The sequence below is a fragment of the Gallinula chloropus genome (assembly GCF_964237585.1).
Source record: "Gallinula chloropus genome assembly, chromosome: 1".
Taxonomy (NCBI): Eukaryota; Metazoa; Chordata; class Aves; order Gruiformes; family Rallidae; genus Gallinula; species Gallinula chloropus.
In genome coordinates this window covers 98,043,284-98,067,591 of record NC_140085.1, presented here as the reverse complement: position 1 = coordinate 98,067,591, position 24,308 = coordinate 98,043,284, and positions in this window count along the sequence as shown.

Below are 24,308 nucleotides of genomic sequence, written 5' to 3'. Positions count from 1 at the left end.
AGCTTCCTCAACTGCAGAGCCTCTTTCAGGTGACAGATGCAGTGTAACTGAGTGCAGAACAACCCTTGTTTCTCAGTTGGGCTATTTTTGATCCTTTTATGTAGACAAACGGTAAGATTTGTTTCCAAAGATGTCAGTCTAGAATCTCAGAATTCAGAGTTCAATAAGTTGAAAGAAATACAGATGATACAGATGCAGTTTTTGCTGGGTCCAAGCAGATCCTGCTTATGTGCAGGCACAGGTTACAGTCCTCAGAAACCCAACTTTTTAGCGTGAAGTTTCTGAGCCCTCTTCCAGAAGGAAATATTGAACAGCATACATCTTTCATCTTACATCACCAGAATATTTTAAGGGGAGTTTATACTGTTCTCTTAAGGTTAGTGAGGAACACATTTGTACGCTGCGCTGTATCTGTATTAATACCTATACACACACACACACTCTCATTCTTTAAACTATCATCTTTCTCTATTTTATTGGTACTTCAAAGTATTATATGCAGGCAGAATTTCCTTTTTGGAATAAAATTACTCTTACTGGCTCTACAGCTGTATTTGTGTAGAAACTGCATTAGCAGCTATTCCAAAGGGAATTAAAAAACACTTTGTAATGCAAGAGGAACATTAATCTTAACATGCTGCTTCAGTATTAATTTGTTTTCAAATTGTATATGCCATATCTCTGGGCATGATACACTTCATTGTAAGAAAAAATAATAATAATTCAGACAAAGCGACAGAACGTTGCATGTGACCAGTGCTTCAGAGTATAATTACCTGAAAGATATGAACAATCACTCTAACTCATGGCCAGTGGATCAGTCTTTGAAAGAGGAGTGATGGATAGGGATAGTTGCACTATTTTCCTTTATTATATTAGCAGACTCACCAGCTGAGCTTCCTCTCATACTTAATGGATACGGTAAATACAGTAGTGTCAGCAATCAGAGGGCAAACTGGGTACTTTTAATGAAGAAAGATCAGCTCTTAAATTCCTGGAAAACTAATACTCTTCTGTGTGGAAATGCTATTGCACATCCATATTTTGCTGTCCTACCAGCAGTCCATTTTGAACTCCCAAGTTATCTTAAACATAAACCCCATCACCACTTATTCCTCATGTGCCAGTACCGTGTCCCGGGGCACAAAAGAGGCTGCACAGGTAGGAGCTGGCTGTGTTACCCATCTCACTCCTGGTCCGGTTGACTATGTCAATACAATGCACTTCCTGAAGCAACAGAGGACACAGTAGTTGAAAGCCATGTGTGAAACAATCACATAAGGAGTCCAGAGTCAAGACTTCAGCTTGATTGTTATATAATCATGTGGTTATGCCATGTACTGAATGAACAGGAAAAATCCTGAAGTCTTTAATCCCTCAGCTAGCATGCTAGGTCTTTCAGCCTATTCCACATCTCCAGGGTAGATCTGAATGTTTTGGTTTGGTTTTTTTTTTTAAAGGAACAAAATGTTTCTGGTTTGATAAATGGCATCTTGCTTCAAATTCCCTGCTGCAACTCTTCCTTCGTTCTCCAAAAGGAGGTTTCCCCAGTCCTCTACTGAAAATGAACACAAAGAGAGAAGGAAAGGAAATGTGGAAAGATAGACCTTCCCTATCATTATTCTGTTATTATTCACAAACACTGTGTATGTCCAAAGCATGTATTTATAAGATATGACTGAACAGGTATAGCTTTACAAATTATGTATTAGAGAGATAGTGAATTGTTTTTAATCAAGTTACACACACAAACTTGGTTCAGATGATGGACATGGAAAGCTGGTTAGCCTCTATAAGAAGGAACACCTGGAGACAGAGCAGAAGCAGCATGCAAACTTTACATAGAGAAACATTTTTGGCCAAAATTGAACAGAGAGCAACTAACTGTGCTCTGAGTTCAATTACCTCCTCTATATAACAGAGTCTCATTCTTCTTTATGAGAAAAAGAGAGACACTTGTTCAGTTTTAAATAACAATTTTATCATATGTCTGTGAGATTGGATTACACTTTAAAGATTGCAACAGACTACTGGAGATCTGGTCAGATTTAGCCACTGGTATTTAAAATTCAATTAAAAGCTAAAACTATCATATAAACAGTGATGAAACATAAGCTAGTTTTAGGAAATAAGGATGAAACCCTTTCCATAGCAGAGGTTAAAATAGAAGACCAATTAAGAGCTGGAAAGGATATTCTGCAAAGTCTTCAGAAGTCTAATGTATTAGTCTGATGCATATTAAACAGAAAATCCTGAACCATGAACTAAAGCCAAGGTTCAACTGTGAGTCTTCAGAGCAACAGCTACAATCATTTGTGCTTTCCACCTGTAATTACTGACAGCCCTACCATATCCCAAAGGGCTAATGAAATACCATAATTTAGGAGCCTATTACTTATTCTATGTGTGTTCTTGATCTGCAGAATTTATTTCTAAACAGACATGCTTGAGATGTTCATCAGCAACACAAACATTTTATTCTCTTCACCATGACAGGAGACGAAAATTGCATACACAATCTAAACCTGAACCATTCAGATGAAGATAATTTGGGCACACGAGGATCACGATGTATGGTTCACAGTGTTTCCACTGCTGAAAGATTCAGTTGAAATATATGCTTCTGAAGCTTTGCACAGGGAAAAAAAATACTTAATATTTACTACTAACCTCCACAACACCATATAATCTTTGATAAAGTGCCCGACAGCTTACAAAGTGTAAGGCTTTTATTATAGCAGCAAATACTAGGGAATATGATGGATATCGATTCCTGCCTTTCTTAAAGCTCACTTGGCATTTGAATTTTACCTGCATCCTTCTCTCTAATACAATAGCAAGAGGCAGTTTGAAACGTGCTCTTAGGCTTTGCTGACCACACAGAATAGTGGTCCTCTGTAAGCTTATATCATAGATGTAAATTTGCCCTAGAACAACAGGGAACTCTGAAATCCTGCATGCTAAACAGAAATACCAGACTAGGGAGAGATGGTAATCAAAGATAGAAATGTAGAGATAGTGTTTTTTTAATATCTCCACTAGCATATGATTTGAGCACCAAGACAAAAAAACATTTAGGGATATGAAGATGGAAGAGGATGGGGAGAACACTGCACACAGAGAAAAAGATGATCACAAGGACTGGAACAGAATTTGCTTTCATACATCAAAACGTGAAGTCATATCATGACCACAAACTTCAGCCAAACAGCAGGCACTCATCAAGCAGAACAAACTGCCTTTCATAGTGTTGTGGTTTAAGCCCAGCCAGCAACTAAGCATCACATAGCCAGACGCTCACTCACCCTCAGTGGGATGGGGTTAAGAATCAGAAGGTTAAAAGCAAGGGAACTCATGAGTTGAGATAAAGACAATTTTGTGGGTAAAGCAGAAGCCACACGCACAAACAAATCAAGACAAGGGATTCATTCCTCCCTTCCCATGGGGAGACAGGTGCTCAGCCATCCCCAGGAAGGCCAGGCTCTGTCACACACAATGGTTACTGAGAAAAGAATGCCACCACTCCACACATTCCACACACCCCCAGCTTCTTCCTCCAGCTTTCTATGCTGAGCATGATGACATACAGCATGAAACATTCCTTTGGTCAGTTGCGGTCAGCCATCCCAACAGTGCCCCCTCCTAACTCCTTGAACTCCAGCCCACTGGCTGGTGGAGTAGTGTGAGGAGCAGCAAAGACCTGGGCTCTGTGTGAGCGCTGCTCAGCAGTAACAACACCCCGTGTTATCAGCACAAAACCAAAACACAGCCTCATGCTAGCCACTGTGAAGAACACCGTGTCCAAGCCAAAACCGGCATACACAGGTTTTCCAGTAGTGTTCAATCTGTTGCAGTGATCAAACAAGAGCTTGTCAATGCTCTCATGGCTAACAGAGATAGGAAGAGAAATGACCTACTGCACAATATGCTGGTAAACCTCACCTGGAGAAGAGCCTGGCGTTGCAACCACCCTACCGCTCACGTTCACAGAAGAAACCAGAAAGGTGAAAAGCAGAATAGAAAGGAGATTTAATCTCTCATTTATTTAACCTCTCAACATGAAGGTTAAAAGGAACAGTTCATCGCTGCTGTGTTTGTATGGACAGTTTAGTAAACATCACCGGGCAAGCAAAGGAAAATAGGAAATAATTATTTAACTTAATAGATTAGGTCAAAGCTCTTCTAACAATTCCATAAACCATCAGAATTACACTGGTACTTGAAGACAGTTTCTGCTTTCTAGATCAATTTTATTCTGGTATAACTTTCTAATTGAAGCAGAAGGGACAAAAACGTAGATTACTTTTAATGTGAAAACTCATTCAATAGCAAAGGTAATTGTGTTGCTGTGGTACTCAGAGAGCAAGGCATAGTGCTGAGCAAACAAAGAAGCAGCCCAAATTGTATAACCTGTAGAATGTAACTTCAAATTACCCCCCCAAAAACAACAGGGGGAAAAAATTTACAAAGAAATATTCAATGTACAGGGACACTTCAGGAGCACCAAGGTTTTCATCTGCTATTGACCACTGACAGAGACTTCAACACCAGCTATCTATTAAGAAGCATCAGTGCCCTGCCACGCTCTGACATGAACAGGGTGCTGTCAGAGTTCAGCAAAAGCAGGACTCTTCAGAAATACATTGCTTTTTTCTTGTCTAGAATAGAACTCATCCCAAGACCTCAGCTGTGCTTTGGTACTGTACACCGAAATGCAGACAAAAGAGGTATTAGGCACATAAAAGCAGTTATGCTACGGAATTTGTGTCTCCAAGAAACAGACTAGTTTTCAGAGATGCAAAGATGATTGTTCCTAGTGAGTTTATACAAATCTGTGGTTTATCTATGAGCAGGAGCATGATAGCTTAAATTAAAGCAGTTTCCACAGTTTAAGACCTTTTTAAAGGTAAGAATAAGCTTTGCTCCATCCCTCCACAAGCGCCTCCAACAGTGACTCTAGGGTGAACTGTCCTCAACGTAACTCCCTGACAAGGTTTTCTTCCTCTCCAGTAATATATATGTGGGCTTTTCCCCCCAGCTTATTCTTTAGGTTCTTATAGACAGTCCATTGACTAACAGTAACATAGAGCCTTTCTAGCAGGCAAGGAAGGAAAGGTTATTTCATGGCATTGTACTCATCATTGCACTGCTAAAGCTTACTCACCTTCTTGAGGTATTTAAGCACTAAAGAACTTTAAGGTATCTTCTCTTTGACATTCAAAGACATACCATCATCTTGTCACATGGCTTGATAACACTGCGCGTGAGCTATTACTTCAACTTAATATTCAATTTTCTCCCGCTCTAGTTCAATCCTATTAATTTGCATTTGTGAATTTATTTTTAAGCCAAACATGCATTACTTTCCACTTGTAGACATATAATTTCATTTGCTCTCTTTGAGACCACTTAAATAGCAGATCTCAATCCATTTTGAATTTTACCTGGTGTTCAGCAGCGACCTCAATTTTTGATTTTGTGGAATCAGCAAATTCAATTAGTTTTCCCCACATCTAGGTCACTGATGCTGGCTGGGAACAGAAGAGGCCAGAGTACTGACCTCCATGGAACTCACCCTGTCAGCTAAATATGCCTTCTCCATTTTCTGTTGTGTAACTGGGTTTTACTCATTTTTATCAGCTATCTCTAACGTCTGAAATTCACAGGCACTGAACAGCAACTTGCCAACTGAAGCTGTCTCTTTTTTGAGCTGCCAAGAATATAAGTTCATGAAAGTCAAAGTTATCGCTGTTCATATTTGCTAGACCCTGAAGGAAGAAAAAGAGAACAAAGTAAACTAGATAGAGGATTTATTTCTAATTAGTATATTGCAAGGTGTTGGTACCAGAAAAGTAGAGAGATCTATGGAAGTAAGAGCTGACTACTACACGAAGTTAAAATCGTGAACATTGCTCTAATTTTAAAGGACTTTTGCTACCCTTTCTGCTATAGCTTATGAAGTCTTACACTGGCTCTCAGATGATAGGAAGTCACAAATTAACTCAGGTTAGATGGGTCCTCTAGATGTCATCTACCCCAGTTACAAGCAAGTTTAGTTAGAACGGGTTGTTCAGGGTTTTGTTCAGTCAAGTTTTGAATATCTCCAAAGACTGATGTTTCAAACTCATGTTGGTACCTACTCTGATGTCTGACCTCTCCCCCCCCATTGCAAAAAATATTTTTTCTTCTACCAAGCTGGAACTTCTCATATTCCAATTATGTGTCTTCTGCAATACATCCTGCCACTGCACACCTCCAAGAAATGTCTGGTGCCATGTTGACTAAAACTACTTAACACCTTTGCCAGCTCATTTACCACTTTGAAAGATCTGCACACTACATTTACAGGCCACTAGAGAAGTACACAATTGAAAGTCAGACAGAACAAAAAGACAGAGCTGTCTGTAAGATAATTTACAACAGCTGCACATAAAAGCTATGTGAATGACAAGACCCACCCCAACCCCCCCCAGAACAAGCATGGCAGCTCCATAAGAAACCCTTGTCTTTCAGATGATGGCCTCCTACACTAACAGTCAAAAGACAAATGTTCCCATCATGACTGGCACATTAAATAGTTTCTTTTGCCACCTTTTGGCATCACACCGTTTTTACATTTTTCAACCCCCACCATCAACTGTGCTTCTGTAGGTACAAAGCTCAAGAGCAGTCTCATGACTGCTAAGTACGTTATCTTTTATTTGACAGCTAAAGGAACACTAAATTATAGATTTATTTGGGCTTGATTCCTAAGAGAACCTTTGCTAAAGCATTGAATCTTAAGTACGTTGGTCAGAGAAAAGTGCTTTTCATTCTGTAATTCCAAAGCAAAACAGAGGCACTACACAAATTATAGGAAAGATAGTTAAAAGTCCTCAACATGCCATTCATTTATGAAGGTCTAGCTGAAGATGGGTTTGGAAAAAAAAGAAAAATCTTACCCACTAAATTTTCCAACTAAAACTTTCCTTCATGAAAAAAGTTGGTGGTCATCACCTCCTGTAAGCCTATGGAGCACACCCAGATAACTTCAGTAACAAGATGATTATTGATCAACCACCATTTCACACTACATTCATTATAATCATAGAATCATAGAATGGCATGGGTTGGAAGGGACCCCAAGGACCATAGAGCTCCAAACCCCCTGCCACAGGCAGGGACACCAACCTCCAGGCCTTGATCTACACAAGGTTGCCCAGGGCCCCATCCGACCTGGCCTTGAACATTTCCAGGGACGGAGCATCCACCACCTCCCTGGGCAGCCTGTTCCAGCACCTCACCACTCTCTCTGTAAAACAACTACCCCCTAATAGCTAATCTAAACTTTCCTTCCTAATGTAGCACTGCAAGTTGGGGATTTTTCTACCATCTGTCTATCAATGTAAAAAGAAGAAAACCAAGAAAGAATAATAAATCCCTTGCAAAACAATGACCATTCAGACATGGGTAGTTTCCACTAAAACTGACCTTACAGACACAGTACCCTTAGCAGGTGAATGTATCTCTAGGCACTGACTTAAACAGGCCTAGTAGTTGGAGATAACGTTGGAAATTCCATTTCTGATTTATCAAACTGTAGCAAAAATAAAAAAGAGAGGCATAAATACCTATAAACAATACTTTATTTTGCTGTAGTCATAGAAAAAAATGTTTTTGAACCTATTATGGGAAGTCACATCCCAATAATCCTAGCTCCAATTGAAAAGTCATAAAAAAACCAAAACAGACTGACAAACAAGGAAAAAAAACTAATAAAACCCAGCTAGCAGCTGGAATGATTCACAGTGTCATCATTTTCCGAGTATCTCTATATGACCATAGCAGCTGGAGGAAAAACAAACAACTAAGGAGATCTGGAATTCACTACATTCGAGTGCAAAGAGATTGATTTTGATTTAAACAGCCTACTATACAGAATGCATGACTTTCTAAAAATCAAGATTGCCATGGGTCAGGTATTTATTATTTTACCAAACCACAATTTCCTCATTTCAAAAAAGTAAATATGGACATCAGAAAACTTAAAGTGGTCTAATATACTAACTCCTGCATTACAGTGATCACCTGGGTTCTATCTCAAGCTACATCACATGAATGTTCCAAAAGCATTTTGTGAAACACATTGCTAAGTACATAGGAATGTAATTTTAAAAGAACTTAGAAATTTTTTAATTCCTTCCACACATAATGCAAAAGGCTTTCTGAATTGTGAGCTGTAGGCAGGCTTTTTGCTGAGTTCAGATAAACATCAAAGCAAAATAATGCATGTGCATGCTAAGACCCTGGTCACCGCTCAAAGAACTTCATTTATTCCTAAACATGAGAGCCAAGGCTAATCACTCCCCAGTGAAAACAGCTTCTTCACAAAATTCTCCATAGCGGTACATACTGTTGGTACTATTGCTAAAACTGTGGTCTTGAGATTATCCCCTCTGTTTTCACAAGGCTTTCCATATGCTTTTCTTTGCAGCTAGCTCATTTGGCAGCATGCTAGATCTTGGCAGCCTTCAGCAATATGCAGGAACAGTGAAGGACTGAGAAAAATAATAAAAATACTTCTAAGCAGAATGTACGGAGGAGGGAAGGGTAATTGTGTAAAGATATGAGAAGGCAGGGACACACAGAATTGTCAAACTGCCAGTGGAAAACTCTAACCCTGTTAACCATGACCATAGCATCCTCATACTAAAAGCTCCACAGCCAAAAGCAAGTAGCAGCTTAGCTCAAGAAAACAAAACAGACCCTGTAAGCTTAGCCAGTGCTCCTCCTTAGATGATGCAGGAAGACTACATTTAGATGGCAGCACGATAGACTCAGGTACAGCACCTTGAATCCACATCCCTAGCAAACTGCCTAGGCAACCAAAGTGCATGCTGTGCAATCAAAGGATACATCTCAAGGATTTTATCTTTATATTTTTGCTAGTCACCTACATTCCTAAACCCTGTTTAGAAACATTTTCAGCTCCTCCATTTGTTTATAGATGAAAGAAATCATAGCATGGGTTGGAAGGGACCCCAAGGATCATAGAGCTCCAACCCCCCTGACACAGGCAGGGCTACCAACCTCCAGGCCTCAATCTACACAAGGCTGCCCAGGGCCCCATCCAACCTGGCCTTGAACACTTCCAGGGATGGGGCATCCACCACCTCTCTGGGCAGCCCATTTCAGCACCTCACCACTCTTTCTGTAAAAAACTTCCCCCTAATATCTAATCTAAATCTTCCTTCCTTTAGCTTTAATCCATTGCCCCTTGTCCTGTCACTGTCTATGTTTTTTAAAAGTTGATTCCCCTCCTGCTTATAAGCTTCCTTCAGTTAGTGGAAGGCTGCAATGAGGTCCCTCCACAGCCTTCTCTTCTCCAGGCTGAACAAGCCCAGCTCCCACAGCCTCTCTTCGTAGGGGAGGTGCTCCAGCCCTCTAATCATCCTTGTGGTCCTCCTCTGGAGCCTCTCCAACAGTTCCACATCTTTCCTGTATTGGGGGCCCCAGCTCTGGACACAGTACTCCAGAGGGCAGAGTAGAAAGGGACAATCACCTCCCTGTCCCTGCTGACCACCCCTCTTCTGATGGAGCCCAGGATACCATTGGCCTTGTGAGCTGCAAGAGCTCACTGCTGGCTCATGTTAAGTTTCTCATCTACCATGACACCCAGGTCCTTCCCAGCAGGGCTAACTCTCAAGGAGCTCTTCTCCCAGTCTATATCTATCTCTCTGTGCAGTATAGAGTTCTCTGATGGCAATCTACAAGCTGGTATGGAAGTCAATTTGACCTAGTTTTTCTCTTTGCATAAACAAGATGCTTCTGAACATTATGTGTGTATCAAAGAACACATTCTTTCTTTCAGCAAAGTCCTAAATAAAGCAATGAAGGCATTTGGTCCATCTTAAGCTAACTGAGCACAGATGCCTTTCACTATTTTAATCTCCAAACACTTTCTGAATAGGATGTCTTATAAATAGTTTTTTATGCAAACTTAAAACCTTTTCAATTTAAAACTGCAAAGTTCACTGCATCCCAGAAGGCTTTTTACATATCAAGAAATTGTTTGGATATATAAGCCACAACAGCAAGCACTGGCATTTGAAAGCTATGATGTAAGGACTTATCATTCATTGTCAAGAAGAACTATTGGCCAGTGATTTAATTAACCTACGCATTAAAACAACTTTATTCTATTCATTAAGGAATTTTATTTTATTCTTTCTTAAAAATAGATGAATGTTACAGAAGGGTTTTAAAGAAACACTCCAGGAAACACAAATATTGCCAGGGAATTGATGAATGTGGAGGAAATTAAGGGCACAAAGTCTTGCCTGTTGCAAAGTTAGTTGAAGCACAAGAATAAAATTACTGTGGTCTTCACCTAGACACACAGAGGATGCCAAATTTATCACAAAAGCAGTTATAGAACTGGATCTTCTATCACTTACCTAAAGCTGAGCTTTGTTCATTATGTAATTCATAAGTACTTCAAACAAACAACGAAGGAAAATTCAGCTGAATCCAAGGCTGGAGCAGCAGAAACAGACACATACGTGCCAGCTTTATTTAGATGGAAGTAAGCTTCCAAGGCAGTCCATATTAACAACTGTTAGCAAGCACTGGTTTTTTGAGGCTGCACCATCTTCTACATCATCAAGGTTGTATCTCCTCATGCGATTCTCATGTCAGTACCTTTTCACAAAGTACCGAGCAAATCATCTCATGGTAGTAAAACATTTCCCTCTTACTACTAGACTGAATTATGGCTGATTAATGTAGGACAGAAAATAATTCTCATAATGTACTAGTCCTGCCATCACTGATGGCCTCCCATAACTGACATACAGATTTGTGTACCATGACACCAGGATGGACTGCATGCTATGGTTTCTCCAGGGACGTTTTATGAGAGGGGGTATGAAATATTCTAACTCTAAAGCTGTGGTCTACGCTGCAGTTTTATCCCTTTGATGACAAGCGATAATTCTTTGTGCATTCAGAGCAGATCTCTTGGATTCGACTCTCAGAAAGGAAATTAATCCCTTTTGATGTATTTGAATCTAACATTTCCTGCTTCCCCATGTTTGCTAGAATAAAAAAAGAAAAAAACACCAAAAAACCCCAACCCCCCCATCCCCTCCCTCCAGTAAATTCCTCAACAAAAATCCTTTTCAAGCTTCAAAAAGGCTTGATACGACCATCTATTCCCACTGAATTCTGCACAAGAATGAGAAAGAACTGCACATAAAGGGTTTGATCTCACACATCTCCAAGTCATTGGAAATTTTCTCAGTGACTTGAACGGAAGGGAGATCAAGCCCAGGGAGCATAGCAGGGCAGCCAGTTGGCCACAAGTTATCGATTGTGTGCCCTGTGTCCTTTTTGAAATAGTATGTTCGACCCTCAGGCTAAGTAGGCTGGCACAGAGAGAATGCTCCAACTCAGGTATTCATTGAAAAACTTGCAAAATTTGGCATTTCCCTTCCTCCTCATGTGCAGACACATGTAGCTATCGATGTAGGAATCTCAGTTTCACTATGAAAATGTTTTTAGCCCCGAGTTAGACAGCTTGAAAAGTCAAAACCCTAAAGGCTCAAAAATCAGAAAGCATGCCAATAACAAATCTGAGGCTTGCCTTCCATCCCCCCTGCCTGGAGTTGTGATTTGCAAGCCTTTAATATAACCACCATTAAAAATTCAGTAAGTTTTTCAGGTTTTGGTTTCATCTACTAAAAATAGGAAAGCATAAAAGTAGAACTATATACTACTCTAAGTAGGTGATAGTTATGCAAGCTTCTTAACTAAGATATGAAGTGTTAGAAAAGTTAGTTTAATAGGAAGTTACAGTATTTGTTACTTTGGAATCTGAGTATTTTGTAAACATTGTAACTACTGCAAATGCCAAAACACACCACTCCAAACCTTTGGTTAATTTTGATACACTGAAGAACTGCCTTGAATACAAGTATAGAGAAGTATCTGTGTGAAAATACAGCTCATGGAAGATAAATGCTCTTTCTGCAACATTGCAAAGTCTTTGTGATACAAAGTCTAAAACAAAATTATATCCATTAACTGAATGGGGTCATAAATTTAGTTTACAGCAGGAGTTTTACACTGTAGCAAGAGTCTGGTTACCTTGGAAGCTATAGAAACCACATTGCACTAATCAATAGAAACAATGCTACACAAAGAATTAGTGGAAGAGTTAAATACAGTTTGTAAAAACCTGTAACTTAGGGCAACAGCAGCAAACTCAACTTTTAGAGATTTGCTGTGGGAGGTATTTTCTCCAACAAGTTTTATTTTTAAATGCATTTTAAAATGAACAGAGTGGGCCAATTTATTTTCTCATTCTTACTCCAAGAAAAAACAAACCAAACAAAAAAACCTGAGAAATATTTCAGAAAGAAAAATTGAAACACTGCTGTGATAGACAGTGTATAATTTATACATTTTTATTTACAGTGTCATGGTCCTTTTAAGAAAGGCACAGCTGATCACTATAAGAAAAAGTCCTCCTCTTTACTTGCAAATTGAATCAGTTAAAGGCATGGGTTAGACTTTCCCAGGGCAGAGATGATGCAGGCAGAAGGGAGAGAGAGACACATGCGGACCTTACAGCACCATTCTTTTTGGGTTGAGTACTGTTAAGAGTGGGAAGAAAAGTCTGTCCCCTTGCCTCCTCACACTGAAATGTTTGCAGTGCTTGAGAGCCACTACCAGGTAATCAAATTGAGAGAACACTGGCAGAAAGGCCCCCTTCCCATGAGGGCAAAAACTGGATTTGTTTGCAGATGCCTACTGTTCCCACCCTGTGCAAGCGCTCCCGTCATTAACAGATCAATAGTCTAGTTTATTGTCCAAAGTTTAACATCCTCCTACTGTTTTGGGGATGTTCACTGAATAATACGGTGTGCACAGAAAAGCACTGAGCAATCTGGAGTCCTTCCATTCTGTAAACATGCAGAGATGAAGATGAAAGTGACTGTTGCAGGGAAAAAAACTGCTCAGCTCACGTGACTTAAGTCAAATCAGGATCAAAGGGGCTTATTGATTTATTAGCAACAGGTAATTAACTGAGAAGCAGAGAACTATATATACAGAATCAATATCAACAATACAACAGATAAAGCACAGCACTAGACACTTACAAAATGTTAATGAACACGTTTAAATGCCTACATGCCCTTCTGTAAACAGCCCCATAAAGCTGGATGCATGGACACCGGCCACGTGGGCCACACGGGCACAGCTCTGCTCCCTGGGGTGCACAGGTTCCCTCTTGTCACAGTGGAGAGCTGCAGCAGCACAGCACCTCTGCTGCTGTCATCCCTTTGATGGGTGCAGGCCGGGTACTATGTGCTGCAGGAAGGCCACCCTCTCTGGCCCAGGCAGAGTCTACTTACCAGGAGAAGTAGATGCAGACTCCCTCACAAGTCATCAAAAACCATCCCCTGAACCCTGCAGGCTAGAAAACAAAGTGCCTGCCTTATACTGACTTCCAAATGTCTGTGACTAATAAGTTGTAAGCCAATTTGTAAGGGACCTCAAGCCCAACCTTACTGCACAGAGCACCTTCAGCCACAGGGTCAGACCAGGTTGCTCAGGGCTTGACCCAGTCAGGTCTCAACCCTTCAAATCTGGAGACTGCACACTCTGGATAACTGCTCCACCTCACAGTCCTCAAGGGGGGAAACATCTTCCTTCTGTGCAGTCTGAACTGCTTATTGCAAATTCTGCCCATCTCTCATCCTCCTGCCATGCATTGCTGTGAAGGGCCTTGCTCCATCTGCTTGATAACCTCCCTATTGGTATGAGCAGGCTGCTCTCAGGTCCTCCTGAGGCCGTTTCTTCTCCAGCCTGAAAAAGCCCAGACATCAATCCTGATTTGCCACCACAGACACAGTCCACTTTTCCTTGAGCACTGTAGGCACCAGGGTACATTTTCCTTGAGTTTCTTTCACAATTCTCCCAAAAAACCTGTTATTCTGAAACATTGACAGTAACACACAAAGCCAGTGGTGCAGGAAGCAACGCTGTCAGAATATTCTACTTTAAGACTGCAGTTCACTAGCAGTGCTGTGAGAAACAGCCACAACTACCAACGTTATCTAGAGATAAACATGTTCTGCAAGACAAACTGAAGTGTTTCTCCCAGAATCAAAGAATACAGACTTTCCAGGGGCTTAATGAGTTAAAATGGTAGCAACAAGATACAAAATAGAGGACTTCCATTGTCAGCCAGCAAAGGAAACCCTACTAATAGCACAGTCAAGTCCTACAGCGCAATCAAAAATAAAGTTGGTTAACTCCTAAGAGAGCAGTAGGTGCTAAGCTACCACCAGCTCTGATCTCTAGATGCCCTCTGAACAGACAACTCTGCATTTAGAAAACCAAAATATATTTAGTTGCTCTTGAAGATGGACACTCTCCCAAAGCTAAGATGGCATGGGCAATCTACCTGCCACCCTGGAGTGAGTTATAGAGGGGAAGTAGCAGTACTGGTCTGCAGGGTGTTACAGAAAGGCAGTCTTAGTCTAGTCATTTTTTGAAAGTCTGATCAGACCTTGAGGATAACACAGCTGAGCAAGTCCTCTTTGAACAGCAATCATATAGTAGAGCAAAGAAATAGCAGAAGGAAGTAATAGTGACCTCTGAAAGCACAAGATGCTACTTTCTCCTTCAACAAGGGCCTGGTGCTACTCAGAAGTGAAAGACACCAAGGTCTCATCAAGCCTATGTATGAGCAGTATAGAAAACAGTCATGCATGAGTTCCCTTTTATCCCATCTTTGGCACACCACACACTCAGAGGCAGTTGTCTTCCACATTTCCTGCCTTGACAATAGACTGTAAATTCCACCCACTTAAAAAGTAAGGATTATGTCATTAATTCTCAGCAACAGAAGACTCAGAAATCCCTCTGGCTCTGACCTGCCATAACACAGGCCACATACCAAACACGTGTGGTTCAAAGGCAAGCTCTATAAAGCATGCTTAGCATCCCAGTGAAATCCCTGGGTGGGTGGCAGTACATTCTAAATAGTCTCCTCTCCTCTGGATGACCTGGGCAGAAAACGCACCGCCAAGTGAATTTTTAAGACTTCACAGGGATGCAGTTAACTTGTCTCACCCGAGAAAGCTTTATAGACCAAAGATCTTAACCTTTGTTTATAAACATAAGGCAAAGCAAGGGTCCCAGAGTCAGAAACCAGTCCAAGCTCTTTTAAAGTTCATACATGCAAGGCAAAAGTACACCTAAAGTCTAACAGGTGATAAAATTTGATGTCTTTTGTAGATTTCAAATAATTTCAGTGATTATGTAAAACAAATCCCATCTGCAGCAAAATAAAAAAGCAAATGTTTGAAACAGACCTGTTATCTGACTGACTATTCCCTTTGCTAATCAATATACAGAAGGGACATTCTGCTTCGGGCACTCTTCCAATCTAAGCAGCATGCTTGCCCTTCCATCATGCAGCACTACAGGGATCAAAACAGAAGTGTCAGTGTACCATCTCTTTCCCCAGCATGATTTTCTGCACAGATATTCAACGCTGTAAGACAAATGACTGCTACAAGACGAAAAATCTACAAAGCTAAATATCAAAATCAGCAACTACCGGGGAAGGAAGGAGGGGAGTTAAATCAAAAATTTTAAAAAAATTTAAAAAGTACACAAAAATGGTGTCCATCACAATCTAAATGTAGAATGAAAAATACTCTTTCCCAAAGCCCAGTAGTCCACTAAAAATCTAAAAAAGATGATGCCAGCGGGGATCAGCAGAACCTGAAAAACTCAGAGATCACAATATGAAGTAGAAAGAAGATTCAGCTAAATAAAAATCTGATTTTTAACATCAGTGTTCATTCTTAGCACTCTTGGAAACATTTATAATGTTTAAGTATAAGAAAGACCACAGATACATGCACATTTCCCACCTGCAAATACCACACCCACCACTGATTTTATATGGCTTGAATTTGTTTTGTTTTAGGGAAACTTGGTTTCTTTGTACCATTGTATTATTCTTGGGGCCTCACAAAGGAAAGCCATCCTTTACAGGGACACAAATTCATCCTACTACAGATGTAGAATAGCTTCCGTGTGCACATCTTTGCAAACATCCACGGTGCAGAGGGAGGAAGCTTGCTTCTCAAAAAGTCATCAGACAAGCTTCAAAAGTAGAGACAGCTGTTGATTTAGTCCTGAGAAAATGAGCATCGTATTCAAATCTCTCTGCCCACTCTTGTATCAGCAGCTGATTCTCACTCCTACAGATGGCCTGCCTGCTCTGAAAGCTTTTCTGCAGCACCCTCTGCCAAAACCTGTGCCTGGAATGTCAGCAAATGAAAAGAAAAATACCACCACACATTGTGGTGTTCAGATTTTTGCAGAGACAAGTGTCAGTGTAAAGCCTATCCAAAAGCACTACCCAAATGAGTGAGATCTTGGCTGCATCAGCCTGGCTCTGATCATACAGTACATATAGCAGAAAGCAAGAAAGCAATAGATTAACATATATATGTATCTGTTGCAGAGTACATTTTGTATCACATCTGATGTAGGAGACCAGAGGGCAGCAGCAGAGACAGTGCTTGTTGGGGCACTACTTAACCCAGGTGCCTGACACTGTGCAAAGGCTGTACCTTACAAAGGTGTAGGGGCCAGGTTGGCAGCTATGACCCTGCACATCAGCTGGGCAAACAGAGCAAGTGCCTCATTTCCCAGGCTCCCAGCCTCCACGTAAACCAGAGGGGAAGACAGGAGCCTACATTGATAACAAGTGTGTGATGTGGAACAGGCTGCCCAGAGAGGTGGTTGAGTCACCATCCCTGGATGTGCTTAAAAGACGGGTAGATGAGGTACTAAGAGATATGGTTTGGTAGAGGACAGGAATAGTTGGACTCAATGATCTTAAAGGTCTTTTCCAACCTTGTGATTCTGCATCTCACAACATAGAAATTGCTCTCCACTCACTACACCTGCCTTTATTGGTAAATAATTTTTAAGTTATATGCTACTGAGTGCTGAGACACTTGTGGCCAACTCAAGCTCCCCAGTGCCATAATCAGTTCTTATTTAAGAGTACCAGGCACCTCAGTAAAAAACAAACTTCTTTATTTTGTCTTATCTCGGATACCATCAAGTCAGAGCTTACATGGCTTCCACAGGAGAAGACACAAAGGGGATACGTGAGGTTAGGCACATCACAGAAATGCACACTGAAGATCCATCAGAGAGCTGAGATCACCTGCAGGGCACCAAAACAAGTTTTACTCTTACATGGAAACAGAAGTAGCCACATTTCTGAAGTGGAATTTGGGAGTAGAAACTAGCTCTCAAGTTATAGCTAAAATGCTGCAACTCCAGCTACTTCAAAGCAACCAGAAACTAACAGCAGTATAGAGAACTCTTGATCTACCCCACCCCTCCTTTTTTGTAACTTTAACGGGATAATTACTTCTGCAAAATTAAACTGATCTCTCTCCCCCTTTCCTTACAAGATTGATTCCATGAAATCATTTAATGATATTCAAACTATTATGTCAGGCGTAATTGACTAACCTAAGGTTGAAAGACATCAGCTATTATTAATGAAGTGTTTTAAAACACATTTTGCTGAGGTGGCCACAGCTGGAATTTATAACAAAGCTTTACATGCTCACAGAGGAGCATAGCAATCTTTTGCTGCATTTCTAGAAGAGCACCACACAATCTATCCCTTGGTGGGGTGGGTCAGAGGGAAGATGAGGCAAAAGCAAGGAAATTACACAGGAAAGGTATTTCTAAATTCCAAATTAAAAGGCAGCAGATTCTTAAAAGATTAGGTCCTTGTTGAAACATAAGCAGCAGACACAGACGCTACATTGCTCCTTTCCTCCTACTGAACAGAGATTTCTGCATGAGTCAAGTCTGACAAACTGGCCCTAGAACACAAGCATCCATGCAGAAAAGAGAAAGGTTCAGGCTTTGTTCTTGAATCTGTGTGTCCTGGTTTCAGTCAGGATGGAGTTAACTTCATTTGCAGCAGCGGATGGAATGCTGTGTTTGAGGGTTAAAATGAGAGCAGTGCTGATAACACCCTGATGTTTTTAGTTGCTGTCAGACAGTCAAGGACTTTCTCAGCTCTTCGTATTTCTCTATTCATGAGAAAGGAGGGGCAAAGCCAGGACAGGTGACCTAACTGACCAAAGAGAGTATTCCATGCCAATTACGTCCTGCCCAGGATATTGGGGGGCTGACGGGAGGAAGAGCAGGGGCGGCTCCGGGACACACGGTTCTTGGGGGACGGTCGGGTTCCAGGAGGGCTCTGAGTGGCACGGCCTGAGTTGTGGGTTCGGTGAGAAACTGCATTGTGTATCAACAGTTTCATATATTTTTGCTCTAAAGTCCTGTTAGCATCGATATATTTTTATCTTTCTGCTATTCTAGTAAACTATCCTTATCCCAACTCACAGGCCTCTTAGTTTCTTGGTTTTGGGGTTATTTGCCCCTTCCTTTTCCCTTCCCTTGCCTCTCACCCCCCCTTCCCTCTTCCCTTGCTCTTTTCCTTTAAGGAGCAGGCAGCTGCGTGGATCTTGGCTTTCAGCCGGGGTAAAACCACGACACTGTGACATGCACATGTTTTTGCAATCCATGCAAAATCCTGTGCCTGATCACATTGTGCTTTTTGCATGGAGGGCGGCAGGCAGAAGGAATAGGAAAAGTGGTGGTCCTCAAGCTCAACCTTCACTTCTTTCGAATGCAAGTAATCTACTGTGTGCTCAGATGTGTAAACTTATCAGTATAACTAGCCCTTACCTTTGGCAGGAATCTTACAGCTTTTCTAGAAGCCTACAGAAATATCCAGTATGAAGTGGCGCTGGACTAGCATAGCTCTGATACACTATCTTCCATTTCCAAGTTGTGTCTTCAGGTTGCCTCAGTTGAATTTTCCTCACAAAGAGGACAAGAGGTTGAATTTTATTCATATATATCTATATATTCAGATGCACAGGACCTGATCCTTTAGCTGCTTACTCAAGTTTTAAAAACATGACACCTCATCAGAATCACTCACTGTTTGCTGCAGTAGAAAGTGGATATTGAATCAAATGTGAAAGTTTTGGCTTCCTGCCATTACAAATACTATGATCAGCATTCAGGAATGGCTAAGTCAGTAAGACACTGTGTGTGCCTCTCATGGCAAGTTTAATATTCAGACATCAAAACAGCAGCAAAAAAAAATCACCGTCAGGCAATCAGCAAAACCCAAAGCAGTGATGAAGCTGTTTTCAACTTGCGTGCTGTACTGGTTAGTAATTAACATCTGTTTCAAAGTTTATGGGTGCTGGGAAAGTTAAAGACATTGCTGACACCCTTCCAGGGGTGCTCATTACTTTTCTCTGGCCTGGAAGAGGAAGATAATTGTACTCTGATCCTGAAACCCCAAAGAGCCTTTAAAATTAAAGTGAAAGCCTGACCAAAAAAGCCCCAATTTTGGTATAGCAAAAGAGTGCAGCAAACTCGCGCAAGCCCTTCATTTGCAGAACAAGTACTTGAAGTACACCACATTATGCTTAGGTTGGTGGATCTATAGGAAAGCTAAAAACTAGATATACCTATCAGAGTAATACCACACCCTATGAAGGGCAGGACCTCACTCCAGAGGTGCAGAATCCCACCACATTCTAGAGTAGGATATGTCACCAGGATAACACCATGACATGAAACAGCAGTTGACAGCTGTAAAAGTTGTTCTGCCTCCAATACCTCATCCAGCTTTTTGGGGGGCTTTTTGTTTCTGTTTGTTGGGGAGTTGGGTTTTTTGCTTGTTTGCTTTAAAGATATGAATTTAAACCACAGCTAGAATATTATCAATTCTAACTCAAGGATATCTAGGAAAATAGGCAAAAGGGCCAGATGTGCTTTTCAGAGTCTATATTTTAACTCTGGTTTGTGTTTCTTAAGACGAGATTGTCACAAACTCTTCTTTGTTGATAGAAAGGCCAGGATGCAGATATATCCTTCTTCCTTAAGCCTTTTGAATTGAAGGCATTTAGGAACAGGCACTTCCTTTTTCAGCAATGTGACTCAGCTATGGCTGCTGTCATAACCATGTCTAATCAACATCATATCACAACAGCTTGCCTCTGGAAGATACTACCATCAATGAGAAAAGGGTGCACATAAAGAAATTTAGCATTTAGTTTATACATTTTATCTGGCGGAGTCCAGTCCTGTCTGCCACCTGTGAGAGTAAAGAAAGTAATTCTGTTATCGTCTGTCCCAATGTGAGACAACATCAGTGTGGCTGAAGTAAAGCCATCCTAGTGCAAAGACAGTGAAAGCACAACTCACTGATAGTTGCCGTTAACAGAGGTGTACTGCTATGTACATCGTGCACGTTGTCTACATACAAAGAAGTCTCTGAAAATGTTCTCATAGGAAAAAAAAAATAGAAGCAGCAGAAACCAATGTTCCCACTGGTTTAGGAAGAGGATGATCAAGAATCATTTCAACCACTGTTGCAATGAGATCTCCTTTCAGAAGATTTATAACTGGGCGGTAAAACAAGATACCAAACAGTTCTTTGGTAACCAACAAACAGGAAGAGCTATCCCAAAACAAGCCAGGGAGTAAAATCTGCTAGAAGACTACAACAGAAAACAAGCACATATTTCTACCACAAAAGGAGACACTGACTGTAATCTTACTGGTATTTGTATCTCCTTTGGTCCTGTTATTTATTGTTTGTTATGTGGGAGCACTTAAAAACCTCAGGCCTGAATGAAGTTGCCATTAAACAAAGATAAAAGTGTGCTGCTCCCTCCTGTTGAGCACAACAACTGTTTTTAAATTGTTTAGAAAATATTGCTATGGAGACGTCTCTTCCAACAGTCTTTTTAGACACATTCAGGTTGAGAGGCAACAAAAATTCTATTAGAAGCACTCATAGAAGTTAAATATGTCTTGACATGATGCACTAAGCACATCTACAGATGACCTTCTTCTGTATTTCCTTTCTTTCCTGTATGTGCCTTTTTCTTTTTTGATTGAATGTATTCCTTCATGTTATTAAAGACCTAAGCCCAAAACCATGTTCTGTATCAGTAATCCAAATCAGACTTTGTATATAAATTCAATGATCTATCCTCCCAAGGATAAAAAAGCCTTTAAGTCATGTACCTAGGTGTATTTCAGCACAGTTTTCCCTAACATAATGGTTTCTTCCCTATTTTATTTTGATCATTGGATATAGTTTCTCAAACAGCATTTCTTTTGCTCTTTTAATTGCTAAGAGTCATTAGTAACATTTACTGGCACAAGATCCATTAGATTTTCTAAGTAGTAAATGCTCTCTATTGATTTATCATTAAAATTAAATGATACCATTTTAATATTGAGTTTAGTAGCACCGTGCTACTATAGATTGCTAGTTAAGCCAAGGAAGGCTTGATTTCCAACAGAAGCATGCACAACTCTTTGAGCATTTCCCATTTTGAAATAGTTCATCTACAGATTCCACTCATGACTGACTCCTAATCTGAAGCATCCACCATTCAGCCAGCATTCCTCTCCTCATCTCCCCTCAAGAAGGTGGAATGAAGATTACGTGAGATTAACATATTTCTCCTCTGCACTTGATTAATATAAATTTTAGCTGTTCTTGTTCACAACTGAAAAGAAAAAAATATTCATGAGCAAGGTCCTCAAAGGTGAAAGTCTATCAAACTCTAGTGCCACCTACTGTTGTGTTGTGTCCTTGCAATCCTTCCCCAACCCTTCGTAACTTGCTCATGGAAGAGAAGTGATTGTGGGTAGACTGCATTAAGTTCAAGCAACCAAATACCATTGTTCAAGTGTCAAAGGCACAGAGCAAGGTGAAAACAGAAGCACTGATGGAAAGGCCATAAGTGATGCAGAACATTTGCAGGGACTACAGGCAAAGAAAGGTGTTCCTTAAGTCTTTCAAGAAGATGCTTCCCACAAGAGTTTAATCTTTTTCACCACCATAATTGCTTGTTGCAATTATGAATTATCCAAACAGTATCAGAAAAAACAATGTAAATTAATAAAGCTTTATCTCCTATTTAACATCCATCTGCTAATTCAAGAATTCATTCTTCTAATCAAGGCTGACAGACAAAATCTGCTTCTATTTTCTGTAAGTAGAAAGTGATAGATAATTCAGCTTGGAGGTCCCTAGTCCAACCTCCCATGGAGACCATGGTCAGCCATAGGATCATAACAGGTGGCTCAGGGCTTGATTTGCTCTGATCTTGAATCCCTCCAATGCTGGAGACTGCACAACTGCTCTGGGCAAGTGCTCCAGCACCTCACCATCCTCATGAGGAAAAAGTTTCTTCTCATATACACAATGCACTGCTGTCAAGTCTGGCTCTATCTTGTCCACAGCCTCCACAGAGACAGGGAGAGGCTGTGACTATACAAACTCCAAACACATCTCTACTCCATGCTTAACAAGCCCAATTCCCCCTCTTCTACAGAAGCGCTCAAGCCATTTTAGTGACTGTCTGCTGAACTCATTCTGGTAGTGCTGTTACAATTCTGCATAAAGCTCTGAAAAAGTATTTGAACTTGAAACACACACCTGAGTTTAGGTAGAATGGGACCACTTCAGAGATTTCACACACAAAAAAATAAAAATTACAAGGATAATTTCAACTCCTTGTTCTATGCCAGTGGTTTAAAACATTTAATGATGAGATCTCAAAGATGACATATGGTAACACATTTCTCATTATTCCTTCATCTCACATCAGGTAAGGGTTATGGGAGGGAGGGAAGATGCAAAAGGAAGGAAGAGAGCAAGTGCTACCCTATCAGCAATATACACTGTGGCTAAAGAACAAAGGTGATGTTGATTGATACTGGACTACCATGTAATATTGTTGTCACAACATACTTGGGGCTCTGAATGTTATGCTCCTTATTTCTTCAATTATCTGAAAGAAGGCTCTCACCTGTTAATGTTTCTTAAAATGACCTGTAACTACTCAGCAAATCAAGGAAAAATCTACATAGTTGTGCTGCCTCCTGTGGCACAGGCAGCTGGATTTGCCAACTCACTGGTCTCAGAACAACATACAGCAGAAAGTAGGTAACTTTAAAAAAAATAGTTTGAAAAATCTTGAAGATGAGCATCTTTATCAGTAGATAGATACACCTGCCATAATCATGGAGAGGTGGGGAGAGAGTGAAGGGAGGCTTCATTTGAGGGCTCAGGAATCCAAACAAGTAGACTATTCCAACATTGGCCAATGAACCATCAGCCTCATAGTAAAACCTTGAGTAATGCTGCATTTCTGCAAGTAAAAGCCATTTAAGATGAAGTCTGTTTGAGAGCAGCTGGATATAACTAAAACTGAAATTTATTTTAAATCCCAAAAACTTAAGTAGTTGACTCAAGACAAGCTTGGCCTAACTATGCAAGCTCAGATTTTGATCTGATGAGTGCTGGAAACAGTTAAATGAAGGAGAGATAAGTATAAGGATCCTTAGTCCCTAATCACTTCTTAAATTACTTCTGTTCCAAGAAGATAATTTTTGCTCACATATACACTCCATAACAGTTTCATCAACACTGAATGAGGCAGTCAACAGCTATCTATAGATAAAGTATGCCCGTATACTAGCTTGAATGTAGTAGCCTTATGGAAGTTTAAAAAATGATCCCTGTAGCAGTTGAAATATCACACCATGATTCCATTTCCTCCCTAGCATAACAGCGATGACTACTGGGAGGAGTAAGTAGGAAAAAAAATGGAGAACAACATTTTTAAATTGCTCTTTTTAAAGAAAAATAGAAGGTGAAAAAGTCATTATAGGCAGTAATTACAAATCACAATGGGATGTTCTTTCTTAGCTTTAATACAGCAAGTTTGAATGCAGACAGTTTCCATTCTTCAGTACAGTTTCTGTTCAGGAAGAATTCATGCAAAAGGGAGACTTACCATTTCTTCTAAACGGCAAACTTAAATATGTAGGACAAAACACATGTACATGAACACAAAACAGCAAGACAGATTTGCTGAAATGCAACTGAAAGTTTCAGAGGTCATCTGTTAATTTAAGCTTGACAAGAGAGAACAAGAAAGGAATTTTTATAAAATTAGGTTGTCCATTTTACAATCTAACTTTATAATAGTTAATAAAAGTGGTTTTTCTCATGGAATGACTGTGTGTACACATGCAGCAAAGCTATTACAATAACTATGAGTTCTACAGCACACGCTACAACTCCTTCCACTACGCTTGTCAAAGACAAGCCCACACCTCTGCAGCTACCTGAGCTCTCTCTGCAAAGCTAA